This window comes from Mauremys mutica, chromosome 2 (assembly GCF_020497125.1).
Source record: "Mauremys mutica isolate MM-2020 ecotype Southern chromosome 2, ASM2049712v1, whole genome shotgun sequence".
NCBI lineage: Eukaryota > Metazoa > Chordata > Testudines > Geoemydidae > Mauremys > Mauremys mutica.
In genome coordinates, this window is record NC_059073.1 from 27,040,066 (window position 1) to 27,062,583 (window position 22,518).

Sequence of the window (22,518 nt, forward strand, 5' to 3'; positions counted from 1 at the left end):
GAAGACAATTTTTTCAAAAGTGCCCCAATTTCAGGTGCTGAGCCCCTTTGGAAATCTAGTTCGTGTCCTTTGTGGAGCAGACAGGGAGAGTGTTGGGAACAGGGACTGCTATAATGACAAAATAAAACCTCTCTTGTTCCAAAGCGAGCTTTAAAAAAATAAATAAATAAATAAAAAGACAATGGTGTCCTAACTGAGCATCCCTGTGAATGTCAGGCCATGTAATATGGACCAGTGCTGCCCAGACACAGTATCAAGGCATCTGAAACAGGGATTCTATGACCACAAATACAGTAATAATTACAACTTAATATCTGATTTTCATTCACTACTCTGAAAGTGATTCCTTTAACAATTGCATCATGGGGTAACAGGTTTATGGTCGGGGCGGCTCCAGGCCCCAGCACGCCAAGCGCGTGCTTGGGGCGGCATGCCACGGGGGGCGCTCTGCCGGTCGCCGGGAGGGTGGCAGGCGGCTCCAGTGGATCTCCCGCAGGCGTGCCTGCGGAGGGTCCACTGGTCCCACAGCGTCGGTGGAGCATCCGCAGGCGTGCCTGCGGGAGGTCCACCGGAGTCGCGGGACCAGTGGACCCTCCACAGGCACATCTACGGGAGGTCCACCGGAGCCGCGGGACCAGTGACCAGCAGAGCGCCACCCCCGTGCTTGGGGCAGTGAAATGACTAGAGCCGCCCCTGTTTATGGTCTGTAATGGCTTCACAAATTTGCACAGTTTATAAGTAAACAGATGGATTTTCCTAATTGCCAGACCTGCAAACTCAGCCAGAAACCCATTTGTGGGGGCATTTACTGTTTAATTGATGTGTGCTCTTCTGCACACTGTGGTAAGGGGGTAAAAATTGCAGTCAATTTAGTTAACAATTCTGCTGAGGAGTCACAATCCAGCTCACTCTCCCATAGCCCTGCAGAGGCCACTGAGCCAGTTCTATTCTACTGAAGTTTTTAATACCACCTTTATCACTCAAATATCTGATAACTGGAGTAGATTATTTTGTCACTAAAGCAAGCAGATATGGCTCAGAATACACACTGGGAATAGACCATTTTTGTACAGCCACTTTTTATTTTAAAGCGTTGTCATGGTTAGAAGAGACTTGCTCTGAAATACATGTAAGAAACAATATGAATTCATCATCTGAACTTGGCCCATAAACAATTTATACTATTACAATTGTTGAATAATTGTAACCCCTCTCATAAATGAAAAAAATATTAGCAAATTCTTGATTATATTTAATTGTTTAATCAAACATCTATAAAGGCACAGATTTAGAAACAACTTTGGTATATATTGTGGCAAATTGCCGGCGCTATTATGATGGGTCTCATGCTTTCTCTTCATTGGGGGAGGGGGTTTCAGGGCGCCATTTCTTGCCCCTGCAGTGGAATGTTAACTGCCCCACTAGTGTCCTAGAGGAGGGGAGTGGAGAGGGAGGAACCTGGGCCTGCCCTCTACTCCAGGTCCCAGCCCAGGGGCCCTGAGGATAGTGGTGAACCACTTGAACTGATGGTTCCTTCCCCTGGGCTACTTCCCTCTCCTGCCCTTCAGCTTGTGGGGGGGCTTCCTGCCCTCCCTCTGTACAAGCCAGGTGCCCCTTTACCTAGGGTCTTGGACTTCTTCGCTCACCGCAGCACTCCTCTAAACTTTCCTCTGCTTCCCTTCAAACTGTTCTCTGCTCCAGCACCAATCCTTTCTGCTCCAACTCCTTCAAACTGTCTGATTGAAGCAGGGGTTTTTATTATGTGACTGACTGCAGGTGCTCTAATTGGCTTCAGGTGCTCTAGTTAATCTATAGCAAACTTTCTTCCCCTTACAGGGAATAAGGCTCCCTTCTAACCCTCTCCTGCTGCCCTCTGGCCATGCTGTATCACAATATGTTCTGCTTTGCAACTTCCTCCTCTCTGCTTCCCACCTCACTCCTCTACAATCTCCCCATAGTACCACCAATAAAAAAACCACAAACATAAACTTTCTGGTGACCTGTACTGAGTGGGTCACTCCCCTCTTAGGCCTGGTCTACACTACAGGGTTAGGTTGAATTTAGCCACGTTAGGTCGATTTAAAAATGACTGCGTCCACACAACCAACCCCGTTCTGTGAACCTAAAGGGCTCTTAAAATCAACTTCTGTACTGCTCCCCGGCGAGGGGAGTAGTGCTAAAATCAACTTTGCTGGGTCGAATTTCGGGTAGTGCGGACGCAAATCGGTGGTATTGGCCTCCGGGAGCTATCCCAGAGTGCTTCATTGTGACCGCTCTGGACAGCACTTTGAACTCCAATGCACTAGCCAGGTACACAGGAAAAGCCCCGGGAACTTTTGAATTTTATTTCCTTTCACTTTAAAGCTCCTCACCCTCACAGTTGTACTGTGGCCTACCTTTGATCTCATTCTTTACCACTCCTCTTCATTACCCAACTCCCTCCCCTTTGCCAACACCTAAGAACAGCCACTCTGGGTCAGATCAATGGTCCATCTAGCCCAATAGTCTGTCTTCCGACAGTTGCCAATGACAGCTGCTTTCAAGGGAATGACCAGAACAGGGTAACTATTGAGTGATCCATCCCCTGTCATCCTTCTGGCGGTTGGAGGCTTAGGGACACCCAGAGCATGGGGCTGCATCAATGACCATCTTGGCTAATAGCAATTGGTGAACCTGTTCTATAAGAACTTATCTAATTATTTTTTGGACCACCATGTTATTTAATTGACAATCAATTAACAAGTGTGCCCTTGTTGCCAAGAAGGCTAACGGCATTTTGGGCTGTATAAGTAGGGGCATTGCCAGCAGATCGAGGGATGTGATCATTCTGCTCTATTTGACATTGGTAAGGCCTCATCTGGAGTACTGTGTCCAGTTTTGGGCCCCACACTACAAGAAGGATGTGGAAAAATTGGAAAGAGTCCAGTGGAGGGCAACGAAAATGATTAGGGGGCTGGAGCACATGACTTATGAGGAGAGGCTGAGGGAACTGGGATTGTTTAGTCTGCAGAAGAGAAGAATGAGGGGGGATTTGATAGCTGCTTTCAACTACCTGAAAGGGGGTTCCAAAGAGGATGGATCTAGACTCTTCTCAGTGGTGCCAGATGAGAGAACAAGGAGTAATGGTCTCAAGTTGCAGTGGGGGAGGTTTAGGTTGGATATTAGGAAAAACTTTTTCACTCAGAGAGTGGTGAAGCACTGGAATGGGTTACCTAGGGAGGTGGTGGAATCTCCTTCCTTAGAGGTTTTTAAGGTAAGGCTTGACAAAGCCCTGCTGGGATGATTTAGTTGGGAATTGGTCCTGCTTTGAGCAGGGGGTTGGACTAGATGACCTCCTGACGTCCCTTCCAACCCTGATATTCTATGATTCTAGTTAGAATAGGACCAAAACCTCTAGTCTAGACAAGTTTCATAGCTTTATTTGTCCTCTTCATATATCCCAATCTTGCAAACACTTTCTTCAAAAGGGACTGTGGGTAGTGAACACTATGCCTGATAGCCTTTGCAAGGTCATACCATTAGGGCAGTGTGACACACAGTTTTTATATTGCCTTAACTATATCAGTTTAGAAACAGATACAGTTAAAGCAGTACAACCCTGTTGTGTGGATGGAGCTATACTGATATAAAGGTTCCTATACAGATATAATTTCCATCAAGTACCATAGAATCATAGAATATCAGGGCTGGAAGAAACCTCATCTAGTCCAACCCCCTGCTCAAAGCAGGACCAACACCAACTAAATCATCCCAGCCAAGGCTTTGTCAAGCCGGGCCTTAAAAACCTCTAAGGATGGAGATTCCACCAACTCCCTAGGTAACCCATTCCAGTGCTTCACCACCCTCCTAGTGAAATAGTGTTTCCGAATATCCAACCTAGACCTCCCCCACTGCAATTTGAGACTATTGCTTCTTGTTCTGTCATCTTCCACCGCTGAGAACAGCCGAGCTCCATCCTCTTTGGAACCCACCTTCAGGTAGTTGAAGGCTGCTATCAAATCACCCCTCACTCTTCTCTTCTGCAGACTAAATAAGCCCAGTTTCCTCAGCCTCTCCTCATAAGTAATGTGCCTCAGCCCCCTAATCATTTTCATTGCCCTCCACTGGACTCTCTCCAATTTGTCCACATCCCTTCTGTAGTGGGGGGACCAAAACTGGATGCAATACTCCAGATATGGCCTCACCAGTGCTGAATAGAGGGGAATAATCACTTCCCTCGATCTGCTGGCAATGCTCCTACTAATACAGCCCAATATGCCATTAGCCTTCTTGGCAATGAGGGAACACTGCTGACTCATGTCCAGCTTCTCATGCACTGTAATCCCCAGGTCCTTTTCTGCAGAACTGCTGCTTAGCCAGTTGGTCCCCAGCCTGTAGCAGGGCATGGGATTCTTCCTTCCTAAGTGCAGGACTTGGCACTTGTCCTTGTTGAACCTCATCAGATTTCTTTTGGCCCAATCCTCCAATTTGTCTAGGTCACTCTGGACCCTATCCCGACCCTCCAGCATATCTACCTCTCCCCCAAGTTTAGTGTCATCTGAAAACTTGCTGAGGGTGCAACTAATCCCATAATCCAGATCACTGAAAAAGATGTTGAACAAAATCGGCCCCTGGACTGATCCCTGGGGCACGCCGCTTGATACCGGCTGCCAACTAGACATCGAGCCATTGATCACTACCCATTGAGCCCAACAATCTAGCCAGTTTTCTATCCACCTTATAATCCATTCATCCAATCCATACTTTTTTTAATTTGCTGGCAAGAATACTGTGGGAGACCGCATCAAAAACTTTGCCTAAGTCAAGATATATCATATCCACCATTTTCCCCATATCACAGAGCCAGTTATCTCATCATAGAAGGCAATCAGATTGATCAGGCATAACTTGCCCTTGGTGAATTCATGTTGACTGTTCCTGATCACCTTCCTCTCCTCCAAGTGCTTCAAAATGGATTCCTTGAGGACCTGCTCCATGATTTTGCCAGGGACTGAAGTGAGGCTGACCGGTCTGTAGTTCCCCGGGTTCTCTTTCTTCCCTTTTTTAAATATGGGCACTATATTTGACTTTTTCCAATCATCTGGGACTCCCCCAATTGCCATGAATTTTCAAAGATAATGGCCAATGGCTCTGCAATCACATCAGCCAACTCCCTCAGCACCCTTGGATGCATTAGATCTGGGCCCATGGACTTGTGCAAGTCCAGCTTTTCTAAATAGCAACATAAGCACCTCTATGCCAGCATAGCAGTGTCCACACTGGGCGGTTGTTAAAGCTGTACTAGAACTGTGTTTAGACAGGCCCTTAACTTGTAAACTCCTCAAGCCAGGGGCATAGTCTGCTCTGTGATTTATATAGCAATGGGCATGCTGCCAGCACTCAGCAAATAACTAGAGGATAATAAAGAAGTACCAGCTCCTAGCTAAAAACCCGAGGTGAAACAAAAGGGATTGTGAAATGTGTGGCAGTTGGGATCAGGCCCAATATGAAATCATTGCACTGGAATGGGCTACCCAGGGAGGTGGTGGAATCTCCTTCCTTAGAGGTTTTTAAGGTTAGGCTTGCCAAGCCCTGGCTGGGATGGTTTAGTTGGGGATTGGTCCTGCTTTGAGCAGGGGGTTGGACTAGATGACCTCCTGAGGTCCCTTCCAACCCTGATAGTCTATGATTCTATGAGCAGGTACCAGGGTGATTTCAGTAGCCTGCACGCCCCAGGGATTATTATTGGGAAATGATGTAACCCAGCATCAATCCACAGACAAGGCGGGTTTCTCTGTTAACATTGCCCGGAGCTTGACCCGATCCTTGGGATTGCTAGGAGCTGGCTAAGGCGAATTCAAGGGCTCGTAGGAAGTAACTTCGTCCCGGAGCGGCTCGTGGAGCAAGCCCGTTACTCCCGGCTCCTGCCGGAGGGCTCCGGTGGTTTGGGAGTTCGCGGTTTCCTGCCTGTCTGCAGGCTGACTCGGTCCGCGTGTAACCCCACTGCTCTGGGGTGTCTGGGGGGAGTGTCTTGACAAACCGGGGGGGGGGACTCTCCGGAGCCTAGGCCGTCCCCCAGCAGTGCCCCCCGGGCGAGGCTGCTGATCCCCGTGGAAGGGATGGCTCCGGGGTACAAACTCCTCTCTGCAAAGCTCCGGCCCCTTGCCCCGCACAGTGGAAAACGGGACCGAGAGCGCGCGCGTTTTTTTCCCCTGTGCGGAGCTCAGCAAAGGAGCGGGCGGGGGGGAGGGGGTTGGCAAAGCCTCTGATCTCCTATAACCGCCCTCCGGAGATCAGACAGCCCGAGGGGACACCCCTCAGTTCCAGGCGAACCCCAGCGAGGAACTGCGAGCGCACGCCCGGGCGAACAAGGAATAACGCCCGGGCGTGGGGGGACGAGGGACAGGAAAGTGCGTGTCGTGCCAGTCAGCCTCGGGGAGCTGGTGCACCCGGCCGGCGAGGAACTGAAGCCCAGGGAGAGCCAAGACACCGATACAGGATGCCACGTTTTGCAGAAGAGTCTATGGGTTTTTCTTTTGCATCTCAGCCCCCGTTCTCCTAAGGCTTCCCCGCGCCACCCGCCTACAGCTTCCTCTCCTGGCTGGCAAGCCAGCAATCAATCAATCACATTCACCACCCATCACTGACTCTTCCCTGCTTCTCCTTTGGTTATGGCCAACAAAAGGTTGAATTCCGAAGGTGGCGGATAATCATCATGATCAGGAATAACTGGGGTGTTACCCTAGTTATTGTACAAGAGTTTAATCAGCTTTTAAATTACCTTCCCCCCCCCCCCCGTAAAAAAGCGTGACAAAATAAAAATCAAACAGACCTTTGCAGTCATGAGTGGTTTAGTTGCTTGGCGAGGAGGTGTAGCTTTGCCTGGGAGGAATCACTCTTTGCTAATACACACTCCTTCTTTCACTCTTTAATGTGGGTGTTACTCTGCCTCGAAAGGTTTCTTTCCACCCTCCAGCTGCTCGTTCCTTCACTGCACGATCTGATAAGAAAGGGTAGAGAAACAAGGCAGCCAATTATAAAGCAGAAGGTGGAAGGAAGAGGAAAAAGGGGAGGGGGGGGTCTGAAGAATCACTGACATCCAACCAACCCCCTCCCCACCCAGCTCCAACTCAGGATTTCAGGGAATGAATCCCTGGACTAATGCAATTCCAGGTGTATACAGGAAATCTGAACTGAAGGTAATTTAGCCTTTTCATTTAAAGGAAACTTTAGGTGCTGTTGGGGGAATGGGATTAAAAGTACATTTTCGGAGTGGAGCAAGCAACCATATTTTTTTCTGGGTGCTGTAGCTTTCTTTGTGTCAATTATATGATGCCTCTTCCTTTGGGGTTTGTTTCCTTTCAATTTACATTTCCTTCCCCCAAAGTTACTTACTCATGTAGATTTAAATAATAATTTTAAAAGATGCCTAATCAAGACTCTAGGTGCCCTAATACATCATTCCTAATACAATAAGTTTCCTGTACTATTTGGAATCCAAATGTTCTTGGCCCACTTTGTAATAATTCATATCTAGACAAACTACTTGGCAAATAGGCCTCCTGAAACACCCTAGACATGGTCTGCCCAGGGCCTCAGGATTGGTCCTGCAGACTCATGCATAAGTCACTTTATGGGCAGGAATATTTTCACTAAGCTATAATTACTTCAGACGGGAGTTATTTAATTCACTCCCTTTCAAAATCATATTGCATAGCAAATGTTTAAAATATTCAAAGGGAAAATGCAGAAATGTGGGGATTTTATTTTCGTTATACCCTTAGACTTTCTATTATACCTACATAGACTTCTATCCATTACGGTCATTTCTTTGTATTCTGCTACATTGTGGGACGTGCAATAGCTAACACTTTGTACCACTTGAGAAAAAAGCCCCCGGCATTATGTGAGCCCTCTAATGCAATAACGTGACAGTGCCCTGGGTTGCAGTCATTGCCCCAGAGAATCACACTGAACATTAACTTTAGCTCATGCTAAAATAAATTTGTTAGTCTTTAAGGTGCCACAAGCACTCCTGTTCCTTTTTCAGTCACTAAATTACTTGTGCGGAGGGGGGTGATATACAGGAGAAGGGGAGGGAGATGGGCAGATCTAATAATAGATCCCCGAAGACTTTGTAAAGGTGGGGAGAAAAATCAACCCAGTTTATGGACTGCACACGAAGCTGCAATCAAGCATAATGAAGTTGGAGCTCATTTGAAAACACTTCAAGGAGCAGAGTCTGGCTCTGTTTAAATAAAAGAAAAAAAATCTGGTAGCAGGCAAAATGCATGAGCGCCACCATGTGGCGGCATCCAGCTAGGTTTCTGTACTAAGAAGCCACCCTACAGCACGAGAGCAAATCTCACCTATCATACCAGTGATTAAACATTGGAACAGCCTTTGAACAAATCTACACTTCAATTTTAAGCCACCTATCTACAGCAGAAATAGTTTTTTAAAATCCCTTCCATGGGTACAATGCATCTATTTTAAAGGAACACTACCAAATTAAAAAGGATGGATCTGCTTCTGACCTCACATTGGTTTTTTTATTGCATAAGTCCATTGGCTTTATTTATAATAATCTCCCTTCCTGACTTACACCCCTGTATGTGCAGTTAAAACCAGCCCTCTCCCCTCCCCCCATTTATTTTTCAGAATTATTGTTCATTGTTTACACTTCACTATGCTTGGTCAGTGAAACACCACAGAAGAGCAGTGTCATGACAGAGCTGGATGTTTGGGTTTCTAGAACTAGTTGAGCATTTATGCTATTTAAAAACTGTTTTTACTGAAAATTTTCTCTTCATTTTACGTTTTGTAAAACCCTTTGAAAATAAAACAAGTATTGGGCCATAGCCTGCATACCCTGTATGCAAATATAGATGAATGTAAACATGTCTACTGTTGACATATGAACAAAATTCTTAATTGACTGTTACTATTGACATAAATAACCTGTCTACTGAGGTCCAAACTTGCTTCCACTGAAGTTAATGGGAGTTTTTATTGGACCCTAGGCCTTTATCTTCAGCTTGTGTAAATTGGCCAAGCTTCATTGATTTAAAAAAGAACAGGAGTATTTGTGGCACCTTAGAGACTAACACATTTATTTGAGCATAAGCTTTTGTGGGCTACAGCTCATGTCATCGGACGCATAGAATGGAACATATAGTGAGGAGACATATATACATACAGAGAACAAGAAAAGGTGGGATTTCAAAGGAGCAGATTTCAAAGGAGCAGAACAATACCAATTTACACCAGCTGACGATCCAGCCCATTATTTTAAAACTATTCTTTAAACACACTTTGCTTGGACAGTATGGATCATACAAAATATAAGGCATTTTTAAAAAATCAGAGTTAGAAATGGGTCCACAGGATGAACAAAGGTTGGGATCCACAAAGATCCTTAGGCACCTAAACCCCAGGCTTAGGCACCTGTGTCCCAGTTTTGGCTCCCCTGCAATCCATAAAACTCCCAATGAACCCTGTAGGCACCTAAATTCACTTGGTACCTAAGTTTTCAGAGTAAAAATTCCCACAGCGCCTAAGGGTCTACCACTCAGCATTCGTACTACTGCCTCCCTCAAGGCACCTGGAAGCCTATCTCCCACTTAAGCCCCAGAGCTATTCATGAACCAGGGGAAGAGAGGGTGTTTGGACACCTTAGTTGTGTGCAAGGGCTGATACAGTAGGTTGTGGTGGTCACTGGGCTGTCCAGGGTAACAGCACTGTGACACTGGCAGACCAGGTGCCCGCTCTTGCCAAGACTTTAGGCATCAGCCAAGAACTGACAAATTCATTGCTGGAAACCAGTCTGTTTCATCTGTGTGTTAGTATGGTTAAGCGGCAAAGAGTCTTGTGGCACCTGATAGACTAACAGACGTTTTGGAGCATGAGCTTTTGTGGGTGAATACCCACTTCATGATTTCCACTACATGCATCTGACAAAGTGGGTATTCACCCATGAAAGCTCATGCTCCAAAACGTCTGTTAGTCTATCAGGTGCCACAAGACTCTTTGCTGCTTTTACAGATCCAGACTAACACGGCTACCCCTCTGATAGTATGGTTAAGATGGATATTGGCTTTATAACAATGTGTTTAGACCAGCGGTAGGCAACCTATGGCACGAGTGCCGAAGGTGACACACGAGCTGATTTCAGTGTCACTCACGCTGCCCGGGTCCTGGCTACCAGTCCAGGGGACTCTGCATTTTAATTTAATTTTAAATGAAGCTTCTTAAAAATTTAAAAAACCTTATTTACTTTACATACTACAATAGTTGAGTTATATATTATAGACTTATAGAAAGAGACCTTCTAAAAACATTAAAATGTATTACTGGCACGCAAAACCTTAAATTAGAGTGAATAAATGAAGACTCGGCACACCACTTCTGAAAGGTTGCTGACCCCTGGTTTAGACATTAGGAAATGCTTGTAAGATGCTGCATACATAAATACTACCTTATAGCATGTGATAAAGAAATTATAAGTTTTTGTTTTGTAATTGTAAACAATGTTTCCTCTGAAACTGTGAGCCCAGTCAGGAGTGATCGTCTCCTGCCCATGAAGAAGGCCTATCAAAACTAAATGGGCCATTGTGAGACATCACTATAGACAAACTTTAATAATTGCTCCCTTACGCCCATGAAGAGGCTATGTGCAAAAGGGCTTATCTCATCAGCTTGAATTCTGGAAGAAGGAATTTAAAATAGCTGACAAGAAAATTTTTCATCTTTTTTGCTGTTTGGGCTTCTCACAGACCCAAAGCAAAGATCCCCAGGGTCAACCTGTGTTAACCCTAAGAGATATTCAGAGCTGACAGATCACTACAACTCTGTTACCTTTTTAAAACCATAGACTGTAACTCATTAGCATGTATATGTTTGCCTGTGTTAACTTGTAATAATGCTCTCTCTCATTTCTTTTCTTTAGAGAGTTTACTATAGGAATGGCTACAAGTGTTGTCTTTCATGTGTTAGGACTGGAAGCAACCTCACTATTTTGTGATCTTTGGCATGCAGCAATTACCTCTCACTATATCCAACTTGCCTGGGTGGCAAGATAGACTGGAATGCCCAAGAGGACTGTCTGTGATTCCAGGGTAAGACTGATATAGTGTGTTAGGAGTTCACATTTGTAACTGTGTTGGTGAGATATAATTATAGAACATACCACTAGTTTGGGGGTCTCTGCCCTACTTCTTGGCAGTTTCCCTGAGGTTGGCATCATGGTCATGACCCACTCCAGACAGCATGACAGGCACCCGCCTGGCAGATGGGACACTCAGGTGCAGTCCTCCTGATCCAATGACTCATTCATTATTTGTCCACAGTGGAACAGCTTTGACAGGACAGATTGAGGAAGCCCCCCAGTCAGAGTACCCGATAGCTCAGCAGTTACAACATGTTCCCTGGGTCGTGGGAGACCCCTGCTCATAGCCTTTCTCCCACTCTGGCAGAGAAGGGGGAAATAGAAACTGGGTGTCCCACACCCCTGGGTCTGAGTGCTCTAACCACTGGGCTAAAAGTTAAGATGGGCACCACCACCACTTCCTCCTCTAGCTGTCATGTGGAATGAGGCAGGCACCGAGTCCCACAAGAAATACCTTAGCTGCCTAACCTGCTTGACTTCAGGTGGCAGGTTCCCATTTGTGCATCTCTAAGCAGGATTAGGTGCCTATCTCTGGTAGAGGGATGGGGCTCAGCACATGCCCCTCATCAGCATCTCCCTACCTAAGATGCTGGCTTTTGTGGATCACTCTTAGCCCCTATCATTCCCCATTCATTGCAGAGGGATCCTAGGCATCTGGCTCAGGCTTTATGGATTGCAGTGTTGTTCCTGTGATTTTCTAGGCCTCTAAAAGTTAGGCATTGTGACATTCAGTGTTGCAAAGCCTAAGTCCCTTCGTGGATTCCCACCTGAAGTGCCAATGTAGAAGGATCATAAAGGATGGAATAACCATGGAATCATGGAAAGGTTTGGATTAAGAATGAATGTGACTGAAAAGCTAGTTGTAAAATTGAGCCAAGTATTGGATACATGGAAATAATATCCAGTTGAAGCCAATCAGAAGCCAACTACTAGATAAACTCTGTTGGTGGGGGGAGGGGGGAAGGGGAGATGTTTAGACTCACCACTTTTTAAAATGTGGGCTTTTTTATTTCTCTCAGTCTCCCTGATCCACAGATTAAAATTAATATGTTAATTGGCAGTGATGTTCATTTTGGAACTTGTTTATTTTGTATTTCAAATAATTGCAAACAATTTGAAGTAAACTGGGCCTTTACTGTAATGAGAGAAGCCAAGTTACTAGTGATTTTTGTGCTCCTATCTTGAGAGACCTTAAAGAGGGCCTGATTTTTAGAAATTAGCACTCTCCTGCTAAAAAAAAAAAACAGCCCCCTTTATGGTATCTCAAGATGAGCCCCCAAAAGTCAACACATCAAAAAAATCACTAGTCTCTTTTAAAAATCTTGCCCAGGGAGTTTTACTAAGGTTTGCCTAATTGCATGGCTCCAAATAACATTCCTGGGATTTTAATTTTGTAACAAGAGAACAGAATACACACAAAGAGAAAGCTTACGTTTGAACTTAAGTTACAGTGCATGACATCTACCTTAAATTTTGAAATTCTGATTAAGAAGCATGATAGTTCCTACCGATACTCTTTTGAAGTGGGTTTGCCAAGATCAGTCTTTAAGCACTTGTGATAATGACATTATTAATGAAGTCATATGCTCAGAGACTTGAGAATGCTTTCAAAATCTATTTTTACAGCACATAAAAGTGATTTCATTTAACCCATCTCAAATCAACAGCAAAAATTGTATTGAAAAACATAATTGTGATATACCATATTTGATATATTGGCCATGCATACAATTTAAGTGTCTTCTCTATAGCTCCTAAGAATTTTTCAGTTATTTTAGCACTTAGAAGCATAATCAAAGCACTTACTTTCAGGGGCAATTATTTTTCTGGAGGAATAATTTTTCTAATGCTTTTCTCTGTGTAACAACAGCTGTTTCTCTTCTGTTATCTTTGGTGATGTGGCTTTTTACATGAGAGTGTTTTAGCTAGGAGGTGACTAGCTAGTGCAACTCTATCCTATTATTGGTTGAGATATTTCTCCGATGAATCACTTAATGAATTTCAGATGCCTTTGTCACCATCAGTACTTTGTGAGCGACAGGACTGCTGGATTTATTCATTTGGAGTTTATTATATATGATGAGGTAAGGACAAGGGATACAGAGAAATAACAGCCAGCATGATGATGTGGCAACTCAGGTGTTACTGTTGATGTATGGTGTTTGGTACTGCCCCTATGCGTAGGCAAGGGAAAGGAGCAAAACTGAGTGGAGATGAGCCAAGGAGGATGGAAAGAGGGGAGCAGTTTCTCCATAATAAGTTTTTCCTCTTCAGCCCCTGAAATCCAGGAATGTCTCATGTCCCCATTAAATGGTGCATGGGTTAGCAGGCAACACAGAGCAATGGAGTAAATGCTGCTCCTAGCCACACTAGATTCTGCTCCACACATGCACGGGGTTTATTGGACAGGCTCAGGCAAAAAAGTGAATTGAATTATAGCATTTAAAAGAACTCTGATGCTAGAGAGTAGAGGGAGGACAAACAGAAAGGCCGTTACACCATAGAGAAGTAGCTTCCTGTCCCTGAGATCTGTGATTGGAGGCGGTGACCCCTTTAGGGGAAATCCATCAAATTCTATGAGATGGCCCATAGAAAAAACAATATTATTTTACAAAGACTGAAGTCCTGACCCTGAAAGTACTAACAATAACATGTGATGTTATTTACTACCTCTACTAATTCTACTGACTTTAATGGGACTAGTCATGGTTAGTAAGTATTATAGTCCTGACCTTAAGCCCACTGAAGTCAATGGGAGTCTTTCCCCTGGTTTAAGTGAGCTTTAGATCAGGCCTTATACTCAGTAGATCAGGCCCATAACTTTTTTCCTTTAAAAATGAAAGCTTGTGGGAGCTGGGAGCAATGCCAGTACAGTCTCTGTAATGTATACAGCAAGTTATGACATAAGTCAGAAGAAGTTATTCTAGTACTGCTCATGGGACACATCTGGAACAATGCACACGCTCCTTTCCAGCTAATGCCTATCTTATGGTCTCATCTATTACATCGGAGGCTAAAGGCCAACAGAGAGCTTCTCTCTTTTCCCTGACTTGGGTAAGCAGAGTTCCCATGGTGGATGCTGTGGTTAGCACTCCCCCATCTGTTTCAATCTACTCTAACCACTGTTATTGCATTTCTACATATAATAAACCAGACATGTATCAACTGAACCAATCTCCACCCTTACTCTACAGCTAATTTCCATGTAACAATTTATCTTTGGTTGTGATGAGTCTGTGATATGAGGGAAACTGCACAGATGATGGATTACTTGGCCCAACTGCCAAAGTTCTTCAAAGGTTGATTCGCCACCTGTACAGCTCAACCAATGCAACCCACACACTCAGATGAATCAACACAACCACCCACGCAGCAATACAATCAGCACACCCAACCCCAAACACACACAACCCCTCACTGCAGCACGCACCTCTCTCCACCACCTGCACAAATCTACACAAAATCCCCCAGCACAACCCCACAGATACAAATCAACACACACAACAATCCCACATGTCCCAAATATTTCCATTTTCCTTTCTGGATAACTTTAGAGATAAGGAGTTGTTGAACTCTGATGAATCTTGCCATTATTAAGACCTTCCATTAAATACTTATTTTTCTAAGGCATTTGCTTTTTAAAGCATTGAGGCATCTGTCTAAAGTAATGCTTAAGTTGCAAGTTGCTGGATGTGATGCTTTTGAGGGGTATCCAGGGTTATGAAGCACCTCACCACCACCTGGCCTACGTGCAAGGAAGTGTTGTCTGTGCCTCTTGTGGATCAGCTCCCTGAATCCACCAGCCTGTGGCAACACAAACACTGCGTTCCAGGCCTCTCTCTATACAGGTTAGTGATAGGCACACACTAACAGCCCCCATTCCACTGAATGCTCACAGAACTCCCAGATTCACTATTCCCAAAGGATTAGTACATACCTGTATACAAGACTCAACTCAGGATCATCAGCCTACTTAATGCACAGCATTTAGATATAGATATATATAGTGAAAACATGAATACGTTTATCATCAAAGCAGAGAGAGGAAGTGATAGAAAGCAAGAATACTGGAAACAAATGGTTAGACATAAAACAAAAAGTAACACTTTTTCTAGAGCCTAAACTTAACTCACAAAGCAGTCCCCCATCTCCTATAAGAGAGCTTATCCCAAGTCCTTTTTCCAGTGTTTTCGACCAGTTTGGCTAAGATTACCCCCTTTCATAGCATCAAGTCTGCCTGTTGCTTGTCCTCCTTATTGAAGGATAACTGGGGGGTTCATCTGCAATTCCAAAAGCTCATTGTCTTACTCCTAACCAGGATAACCCCTGCTGTTTTTTTTCCTGCAGCCCCCACAATCTATTGGAATAGCATTTTGCTCAGGCTGTAAGTAGGCATCCATTGTGAATCATACAATACTCAATTTACACATGACCAGCCAGAGAGCAATAAGAGTCTCTTCCCCCAAGCCTGACAGGAGTATGTGCATCACCTTTGTGTGACCTGCCTTAATACTCAGAACTAGAGACTTTAATTTTTAGTATATAACTCCCCACATATTTTCTGTATATACATCTCACAAGGGTTGTGATGACCACTGTGACACATGCTTTCAGTAGAGTCCTTACATGACCCCCTTTGGTGAACCCAGGGAATCTCTGTACCTCTACACCCTCTTCCAGTTGACATCAAGATGTTCCTGAGTCACACCTGTCACACCTCCTCTCTTACATTGATGCAATAGGGTCAGACACTGTCTGATCCATAGGTGTCAGTTCAAAACCTCTCTTGCCTGAACTGTGCGTCTCCCACTACATTTCCTCTACCTTTAATATGTACAATTTCCATATCGTATTCTTAGAGGGCAATGCTCCAACATAGCAGTTGGGAGGTGGTACCTTTTGTTCACTGTAGCCATTCCTAATGGACCATTCTCCATTGGTCTCTGAATTTCCTGTTAAGTAAGACAGGCCTTAACTGCTGGACTGCCCACACAAGCCCATAACATTTTCTTCTGCGACAGAGTAGTTCTGGTCAATGAGGGTCAGTTTTTTTACTTAAGAAAGCAGTGGGAGGAGTCTTGCTTTCTTCCCGTTTGCATTAATACCCCTCCTAGACCTGTGTCCAATGCATCAGTGTCAGTTCAAACATTTTGTCAAAAGCTGGACTGACCACAACAGGCTTTCCTGACAGAATTTTCTTTACCTCATCAAAGCCTGTCTGACAAGCTGCCATCCATACTACCTTTATTCAGTTTTGTCTTTTGCACAAGTCTGTGATAACAGCCACAACGCTGCTCAAAGCACACACCTGGCGTAATATTTAGCCAAGCCTATAAAAGACTGGACTTGTTTTTTGGTCTGAGGCACAGGCCAAACAATGAATTCCACCTTTAAGGGATCTGGGGAAATCTGGCTCCCACCTAACCAATGACCTAGAAAATGGACTGTGGCCACCTCTATTTTACACTTGGATGCTTTTACTGTGAGCCCTGAATTTTCGAGTCTCTTCAACACAATTCCCCAAGTGGTTTTTATGATCTGACCAGAAATTGCTGAAAATTACATCATCATCAATCTAGGCCCATGCAAAGTCCTCCAAAACAGCTAACTCTTGATTAATGAGCCTCTGAAATGTGGCTCCTGCATTTATTAATCTAAAAGGAGGATTGTTTTCTGCGCTTTACTGTCTAATGCAATTTCCTAACATATTTTGTTAAATCTAGGGTGTTCAAGTATTTTGCTTTGCCTACAGTGTTTAATGTACCATCAGTTCTGAACCTAAAGTATGCATTAATGTGACAGCATTAAACTTTCTGTAATCAACACGAAATCTTATGGGTCCATTCTTTTGGGAAACCATAACAACTGGAGAAACCCTGGGACTGTTTGATTTTGTAATTATCCCTATGTCCAGAATGCCTTTTATCGCCTTACAAATTTGCTCCTGCATTTTTTCCAGTGGTCTGATATGCTCTGTTGACGGCAAGCTGTAGCCGCCCAGTATTAATCTTATGGAGTCAGACCTGGTCTGCTGGAAAATACCTACTGGTGACTCTGCACCACATTCCTAATCTCTGCCTTTTCAGCTATAAACTCTTCACATACCTCAATGCTCATGAGGTGTCACTATGGCAGAGTGTAGCCTAACAATCCTCCTCTGCACAGTGTATCATGTTCACAAGTGCTTCTCAACTCTGATACTCCTTTAACCTGTTTACATCCACCGTCTATGGAGTAACCTTACTGCGGGATCTCTACATATTGTAGGTAACATTAATCCTTTCCACAACCTGAGAAAGGCCTCTCCCAGGAGTTGTGCATTTTATAAGTAACACCAGCACCAAATCTCCCACATCAAGTGATCACTCACAGGTACTGAAGTCATACCACTCTTTCTGAGCCGCTTGGCTTTTTGTGAGGCTCTGCTGACCCATTTCCATCATAGCTTTTAAGTATTCCCTAAAGTTTTCCACATATTCAGCCACCAGTTCCACCTCTGGCCCAGTGCCACCCTCCCAGGAGTCTGATGAGATCCAGGATCCTCTGACTTTTCTTCCATACCAGAGATCAAACAGGGTGAACCCCGTGGACTCTTAGGGCACTTCTCGGTAAGCAAATAACAGACAGGGTAACACTGCATCCAAGTCCCTCTCCCTTCTATTTACAAACATTTTGCAGTCCCATTGAACCTTTCAGCTAAACTGTTTGTCTCTGAATGATATGGGGTAGATTTTAACTGCTTTATCCCACACATCTTCCATAACTCACTAAATTACTGGGACATGAAAATCTGACCCATGATTTGACAAGATCTCCTTTGGGAAACCTACTCTGCTAAATATAGAGAACACAGCACCTTAGCTACAGTTTCAGACTCTATATTAGAGCAACTGCCTCTGGGTATCTGGTAGCAAAATCCACCATGACTAACATATATTTCTTTCCCCTCTGGGTTGGCAGGTGTGATGCCGTATGATTGAACTATGACCATTTATATCAATGATATTACCACAGTTAGACAATTGCAACAAATCTTGTACAAAACAGGTCATGGAAGGCATCAATGGGAACATTATGATTTGTGAAGTACGATTATCCTGTTTTCATGCATGTATCATTTTTGTATTTGAAGTTATGAATATTGGCTATATACCTGTATCACTGTTGTGTTTGCTCCTGGGGTAACACCCACCTGGCAGTTTATATCCAGTCTAGCCAGTACATTGTGAATGGACTTTTCAAGCTTGATTGCCCCAAGTCCAGCTCTAGGCTCCAGGTCGTGAGGCAAAGTCCAAAGCAAGTTGAATTCAAAGCTAGGAATAAAAATGGTCATGACAGCTACAGGAATCCATATTGTTGCCTGGACCCTTTCTGGAATGCTCTTCTGAGTTATATAGGGTGGGGAACCAATCAGGAACCCTGAGGCTGCTGCCTGTCAGACTCCTTGAGGCAGGACTTCCCATGGTCTATAGTCCACAACGGGTCATGGGCAGTGGCGTGCCAGCTAGTTACAACTGCTGCTAGGGGGCAGCATCAAGAGGCTAGCTACCTGGCAGCTCTGCAGGGCCAAATTTTATACCTGCAGGACTTTACACAGACCTGCTTTGCCAAAGTGACCAATTTTGGCTGGTGTTGGGTTATAATCAGGGGTGAAAGTAACTAAGGACACTTACCGGTATGGGGTGGGGGGGGGACTGGCCCCTGGAAGGGGCAGGGCCTCCGGGAGAAGGGGCAGGGCTGGGTGTCAGCATCCCCAAGCCAGCCCTTGGACAGCACCACCTGGGGTTCCCATGTTGATGTAAAGGGCCCAGAGCTCCGGACACCATTAAAGTGCTGAAGGGTCCTTTGCCGCAGCAGCACTTTAACATTGCTGTGCACCCCCCATTTCTCCCACCCCCATCGGCGGCCCTGCTGGCATGGACCCTACCAGCAGGGCCCCTGACAGGGGAGGCAAAAGGGGCAGGGACATTAAAGTGCTGTCGCAGCAGCGCTTTAATGTGGACTGGGTGTGGACCGGTGCGGGTTCTTACCGGTACAGAGTACCAGCCCGTACCGGCTCACTTTCACCCCTGGTTATAATTCACTTTAGTATGGAAGGCAAGGTTAATGAAATGTTGTTATCCTTGTGGTATGAGTAAAGAGCAGAAGCACTTACTTAGCATGCCCTGATTGAGGGAGTCACCCTCAGCTGAGCCTCACTTGCCAAGCAGCGGTAAGGACGCCAGATCCCGCTGGAGATAAGGGGGTGGGATCAGGTGTTACTACTGCTGGTGTGGACGCTGCCTAACACATCCTCGACACCATTTGACCCTCCCATCTCTGGTGTTTAAAGACAGAGCTGATTGGACTCAATTGAGAGTCCATGTTTCCATTCAGGGATTACCAGAGCGGAAATCACTGATGAGCAGATCTAGGGACCTAGCCTTAAATCTGGTGTGGAGATAGTGTTGCAGTGAAAGAGAGGCACAGAGGTTCCCTATTACCCAGGAAAATCACTAAGGGTTGGGCTACATGGGGTAACCTCAGGTCATGGCATTGAAGAAGTAGCATCAAGCAACCAGCAGCAGCGAGTCAGTTGCAGAGGCGGCAGAAAAAGCAGCCCCAGTACTCAACACTTGTCCCCTCCACACTTTTCAGGTGTGAGAGGTGGACGCATGTGAATGCACCTCTGAACTCTGGGTCTTTGCTGGCTAAGAACAGCCAGTGGAGTGGGGTACAGCAGAGAGAAAGGGGAGTGTCTTGTTAAAGGGATGTTTGCTTCTTGGACTTTCACACTGCAAGGTGGGTAACTGAGGCAAAGGACACTGGCCAATGCACTGTAGGGGTAGGTGTTTAGTTATGGCCACATGCTTTTGAACCGGGGTTGTGGTGTTTTCTCCCAATTCATGCTGGGTTTCCTTTCAATAATTTTTTTGTTATATGCAGACTCAGTGCTTGAGTGGAGAAGTATTGCCTCTTAAAGGTGCCAGATTACTGGGTAGGGACTTGAGTCTGGTCTATTTTGCGTTGAGGAAGGAACCCTAGATAGTGAACCTAGTTCTCATTGCTGCCAACTCCACATGGCAGACAGGTTACATAATACTTTCTTGGGCCTTCCTCTTGGGCTGGGGGCTGGTTACTAAGAGGAGACCAGTGTTGGGGTCACAGGTACTTTGTTCCTGGGGAGAAAGGGGATGGGGAAGAGGAGGGAAATAACCGTGAATTCCCTTTTAGGCCATGTTTCTGCCCTCCCCTTTGGGACTTTTGCATCGTCTGAAGCTTTGCTTGTATACAACAAGGCAGCTGCTTCCACGGATGCTGGAGTTCTCTCACACCGCAGGTTTCACTTCCTCAGAGCAGACCTCAAAGAGCTGCTCCGTAGCAATTAACTGGGCTGACACGTCATGAATTTCTGGCCCTTTGCTCTTTATCCATTTTCTCAAGATAATCTCCCATTTTATGCACATATTCCCTGTGACTTCATTTATCAACCTTTGTGAGATTTCTGAATTTCATAGACTCATAGGACTGGAAAGGACCTCGAGAGGTCATCCAGTCCAGTCCCCTGCACTCATGGCAGGATTAAGAATTTATTTAAGAATTTGAGGTGATAGGGCTCTGTAGTTGAACATTATTCAACACACCTTGAACTGAACATATTTCATAGCCTCACCTACATCCATATCATTAAATACTTCCAGAGTTTTGCCAGTCAATATGGGGAGTAGGACAGTCATTCTCTGTTCATCAAGGATTAATGTACCATGCATATTCTTTCAAAGATGATTAGATATTCTTCAGTGCACTCAGTCTCCTTGTAAGGCAGGTACAGCTGTATGATCCCCAGTGAGGATTACCCATGTGCTGAGGGATCAGTTCTGTAAGTCCAGTATGCTCAGAACTTGCTACCTCTTTTTCTCTGCTTCTCGGGCTTTGCACTTTTTTGTTTTCTAGCTCCAGTGCACTTTAGTAGGCTGCATGGTCTCTTGCATCTTCTGCTTGTTTCTCTGCGGCCACCCACAGCTGGTATTCTTGTTACTTCTCTGACTTAGCCATCTTTAGTCTGGTCAGCTCTCTACACAGGGCTGTGCCTGCATGTTTCTCTTGCACCACGAGTGAAAAAAATCTCAGTTCCTCAATGGTTTTCCCTCCAGGCTCTAATTCTCAAGCTACACACTGCTCCTTGTTCAGTTTGGAGTATGGTTCTAGTCTATTCATGGGTTGGCTTCCTTGTTTATTTTGGGTAAGGAAAATTGATCAAAACGAAAAACAAACCATGAGCTTTACTTTTCTTGTTCCCAACTGTCTCACTTGTAAATTCCTCCATATCTAGATTATCTGGCATATTAGCTAAACAATAACCTTGGTGTATTTCCTGCCACCTACACCAGGCCCCTTGTGATACTTCCCAGGGGCATATAGGGTAGTGAGGAATCCTCACTACCACCAGTCTGAAGCATGAGAGTCTTGTCTGTTCCCACTGTGGATCAACTCCCTGAATAGACCAGGCTCTGGCACTACCTCTCAGAGAGGCAGGTAAAAACATAATCAGTGTTAATTGGCAGTGATGTTCATCCTGGAACTTGTTTGTGTATTTTTTAAAATTGAGAACAAGTTTTCTCATAAAATTCTTAGCTCCATCTTTGTTTACAATACTGGACAGTATTTCAGTCTTTATTGCACTTTGGTTGAGCTGTCACTTAGATTTTGCTAACAGTATAGCTCTAGATCTTTGAGTGTACTGTTGTTGAGTCGGGCACTGCCTTTGTCGTATCTATCTACACTTTTGCATAATGAAGGCAATGGCAATGTAACCCTTCTGCCACGTGGAGCTGGCAGCAGCAGGGCCAGGTTCAATAGCTAGGGGTTCTTTTTCAACAGTACAACATAGAACCAGCTCTAGCCCCTATCCAGTAACCTGGGATAATTACAGACCACCCCTAGACACCTCTGAAAGGCAATACTTCCCCACTCGCAAATAGAGTCTGAGTGTAGAAAAGAAACTTAATGAAAGGAGGGAAATCACCCGACATTAATTAGGGAAAATGCCACAAGCAGGATTCATAAAACTGTGAGCAGGACACCCACCCTAGAGTGTGTGGAGCAGAGTCTTCTGCCTCATGTTCTTGAGTTCTACAATCAAAAGTTCCTTTTCTGTGCCCCTCTCTGCTCCCTCACCATACCCCACTCACAGTGGTTGTCCTTGGTCAGTGAGGACACAGAGTGCAGAGGTTCATCTGTGAAGGTGACCAGATGTCCCGATTTTATAGAGACAGTCCTGATTTTTGGGTCTTTTTTATATATATAGGATCCTATTACCCTGTCCTGATTTTTCACACTTGCTGTCTGGTCACCCTAGCGAGTTCACATCCCACCTGGGGAAGAAGGCACCT

General features: G+C 44.9%; 1 protein-coding gene across 1 annotated transcript in view; it reads right to left on the reverse strand.

Moving 5' to 3' along the window:
- Positions 1-22,518, reverse strand: part of COL14A1 (collagen type XIV alpha 1 chain) — a 198,939-nt gene that overhangs the window by 168,723 nt on the left and 7,698 nt on the right. Inside the window, exon 2 of the mRNA XM_045005058.1 lies at positions 6,812-6,979. The gene's annotated coding sequence lies outside the window, so the exon portion shown is untranslated. The remainder of the gene's footprint in view (positions 1-6,811; positions 6,980-22,518) is intronic.